The sequence below is a fragment of the Nyctereutes procyonoides genome, unplaced genomic scaffold, assembly GCF_905146905.1.
Source record: "Nyctereutes procyonoides isolate TBG_1078 unplaced genomic scaffold, NYPRO_anot_genome, whole genome shotgun sequence".
In the NCBI taxonomy this organism is placed as follows: Eukaryota; Metazoa; Chordata; class Mammalia; order Carnivora; family Canidae; genus Nyctereutes; species Nyctereutes procyonoides.
The window spans coordinates 7,016,658-7,020,549 of record NW_026575020.1 but is presented as its reverse complement, the minus strand read 5'-3'; the positions used below and the strand labels follow the sequence as shown (position 1 = coordinate 7,020,549).

Below are 3,892 nucleotides of genomic sequence, written 5' to 3'. Positions count from 1 at the left end.
GTCTCAGCGCTCCGCTCCCCGCCCACGTGCCCCGGGATCCCCCCACTCTCATTGGCTGCAATCCTCCCGCATCCTCATTGGTTAACGCCCTCAAGTCCTCCTTTCTTATTGGCTTTCGGCAGCTTCTTCCTCTCTCTCCACAGGAGCTTCGTGGCAGTTCCCGCCTCCCTGCGGGCGAAGGCGGGGTTTTCCTCCAAGATCTGGCTTCGGATTGGTCGATCCCTGAAATGCTCAACCATAGAGTCGGCGGGGCTCAGAGGTTCCAGAACCTCCCGCACAAAATGGCGGCCAAGGTGGAAGCTGCGGAAAAAAAAAAAAAAAAGGCGTGGGAGAGCTGACCGGACGCCTTACGCAGACAGACACATGACCTTGGACCTGCGCCTTCATTCGGGCGCTTGGGCCTTCAGGCACGTTGGATGACGGGATTTGTAGTCGGGTGAGAGGCCCCAAGGAGGGCTGCGATCCCGCGAGACGTTCCTCCTGAGGCCGGGAGAGCCAACGCCTTTGCAGCAATTCGCGCTCTCCTGATTCGTGGAACCCTTGCTTCCGCCTTGGGGAATAAAGGCCGCCTGCTGGCCTGGAAAGTTCGCTAGTGGGCGAGCGCCTTGTTGGCCTCGGGCAGAGCTCAGCAGCCCTGGACTACCAGCCAGATATTTTTTTTTAATTGTAAAAAAACAACTAAGGATAAAATAATACTCCTATAGAAAAACGAGCAAAGGATAGGAATAGGCAGTCCGCTAAAGAAAAATAGAAATTAAAAGAAAGAATATGTAACTTAGCTCATCAAAGAAATAGAAGCTTAAGGGCATCACTTGGCATTTATCAAAGAGCAGAATAGTTTTTTGTTTCTTTTTCTCCCCCCTCCCCCTTTCTTTTGGACAACCTTTATTCGCCCGAGGGGGTGCACCGTTCCTGGAATTACTGCAATACCAGGTCTATGCCTGAAGTGGACGAAGCAAGCTCCCGTTCTAGAAGCTCCTAGTTACAAAAATCCGTTTAATATATTGTCCTAGGGGGCGCCTGGGCGGCTCAGTGGTTGAGTGTCTGCCCTTGGCTCAGGTCGTCATCCTGGGGTCTCCGGATCGAGTCCCACGTTGGGCTCCCCGCAGGGAGTCTGCTGCTCCCTCTGCCTGTGTCTCTGCTTCTCTGTGTCTCTCATGAACAAATAAAATCTTAAAATATATTGTCCTAGGTTACAGGACGTATCACATATTAAACTAATAACATACTACACTTGATCTTAGACAAAAGGCGGAGAAGCAATCAATTCTTTTTATTCATGCGAGCCAGGCACTGTCCTATATACTATTGTTGGCGAAAGCATGAGTTAGGAAACCTTTCCAGAAAACAATGTGGATTGGGAGAAAATAAAATAATAGTTAATTCTGGATAGAGTAGTAAGGTTGATTTATATTTCTATGAGTCTATATAATAGAAAAATATTTAAAATTATACCAATCTGGAAAGTTAGACCTCTGGACTCTTAGAAAAATATTTTAAGATCTAGATGTAAGAGAGACTGCCAACGTGGTGTAAGGGAAGGAGTGTGGAGTTTTGAGATAACACAGACTTGAGTTCCTATCATGGCTCTACCATACAACTGGATATAGATATTTCTGAGATTACCAAATCTCTCTTGGCTTTAGTGTTATAAACTACCATTGATTGAGGCCTCACCGTATGCCAAGCACCTGTTAAGTTCCTTCAACTCTTAGATGATTTAATCTTTATAACAGCCCTGTAAGTAGGTATTATTATCCCCACTTTACAGATTATTTCATTTCACAGAACACCTTTCTTCAGTTTGACATACTTGGTTAAAAGGTAAAGTCAGTATTTAAACCCAAGTCTATCTGGGTCCAAGGCAAAGCTCTTAACGGCTAAGGAGGTTCTTGGGCCTCCTAAAAGCAAGGGACATGTAAAACAGAGTTAATACTATTTGCCTTATAGAAATATATGTCTTATAAAAATAAAATAAATAAAATGCATAGATTGGTAGTTGGTGAATGCTCTCTTTTTGTTCCTACTCTAAGAAAAGCTATATTTTCATGGGGATTATCTCTATGTGTATTTTTTTTCACACAGATTTGTCATATAGCTCTATTCCTAGCATACACTCAAAGTTGTTAAGTTTATCCTGTGACATACTAGAAATCAGGCAGTTCAATGTCATGTTTACAATGTGAATTTTGGAGCCAAACTAGCAGGTTTCAAATCCTGGCACTGCGACTTAATACTGTGTGATTTGGGGCAAGGTTCTTAATATTTAAGACTCAGTATCCATCTATAAATGGGAGATATTCCTTTTTCAACATGATTATTATAAGGAGTAAATGAGATAGTATATGCGGAGGTGGTCTTTTAATTATTGAAATAAAAAGTACTAGTAAACCAGGAGTGAGTGTGTGAAGTGAAAGGCATTGGGAAACCCAAATCTGGAACTGACATCTTGGGGTTAGATAAGCTATCTTGGAGGCCAAAAAGCTATGGGAACTCCTAGAAGATTGCTGTGTAGGCAGAAATGCTACTGATGAAAGTGGCAAAGAGCAAACTTGAGAGAGATAAACCAGGAGTCTGGTTCCCCTTTCCAAAGGTGTTTCAGACTCTCCAAAACTCTCCTCTTCTACCTAGAGTCTTATCACAAGATCTCCCTGTCCCTCAAGCCCAGTTCCTCACTAAGAATTCAACAAACATTTTTGACCACAGATGAATAATACCAGTTTCCACTCCAGACAAACTTGACACTAGCAGGAAAATAATTATGCAGACAAATAATGGAAACTAATCATCCTAATGAGCACCACAAGAAAACGACTTACAAAATACAAAGAAGGGGGAGACTGACTTCATATGGAGAGAACCAAGGAAGGCCTTTTTGAAAAAAAATTTTTTTTCTGGGCTAAGTTTTGAGGATAAATATAAGTTAACTAGATATGTCAGGGGAGAGGGTGAGAATGGATGAGGCTATTCCAGGCAGAGTGAACAACATGTATAAAAACACAGGAGAGTTGGTGTATCCAATCTTAGACCAGTCAGCCACGGCCAGGACACAGCGCAAATGTGACTGCTGCGCTTCCATTTCTGGCAATATGGCTAAATTAAATATTCTGAAAATCCTCCTGCCACAACACCTAAAGATGCTACCTAAAGATAAAATAAAACAAATATATTTAAAAATGCATGGCCTTGTTTTGACAGCTAAAATAAAATGTGATCTCTATTATATTAAATTACCAATTTTCCACAGTCCGAAAAAAAAAAAAAAAAAAAAAAAAACACCTCCTCTACTAAATGACCCAGCTGGTGATGATATATTCTGGGACAGCAATAGTAACAAATATAAAAGGAGGGATTTTTGGGGGGGGGAAGGGGAGAGATGACTCATGGTGATAAATGCTAGCTTTTAAATGTGTAACTGGGCTCACAACAAAGTAAGGAAAGTCCTTAGGGACCTGAAACAAAGGAAGAACATAAAACCAGAGCAGTAAACATGTAATATTAAATTGAAGCAGCCATGGCTGGGAATATGGTGGGATCAAGAAAGGAGAGTGAGTTGCAGGAATTAAGAGGCTTGAGTTTTAATCCTTCATGAGGACAGAAGGGTTTGGGGCCTGTGTAAGAAAGGGAGTTAGGATTGAAATTTTCAAATAAAGTGGCTGGTCCCGGTGGCCCAGCAGTTTGGTGCCGCCTTTGGCCCAGGGTGTGATCCTGGAGACCCGGGATCGAGTCCCACGTCAGGCTCCCTGTGTGGAGCCTGCTTCTCTCCCTCTCCCTCTGTCTGTGTCTCTGCCTCTCTCTCTCTGTCTCTCATGAGTAAATAAATAAAATCTTTAAAAACACACACACATACACGTTCTAGGAATAGTGAGGAAGGAGCAAGAGGGAGAGTCAT

General features: G+C 42.7%; 1 pseudogene; it reads right to left on the bottom strand.

Annotated features, from left to right (window-relative positions):
- Positions 1-1,145: 1,145 nt before the first annotated feature.
- Positions 1,146-1,264, bottom strand: LOC129518506 (U2 spliceosomal RNA; annotated as a pseudogene).
- Positions 1,265-3,892: the final 2,628 nt, after the last annotated feature.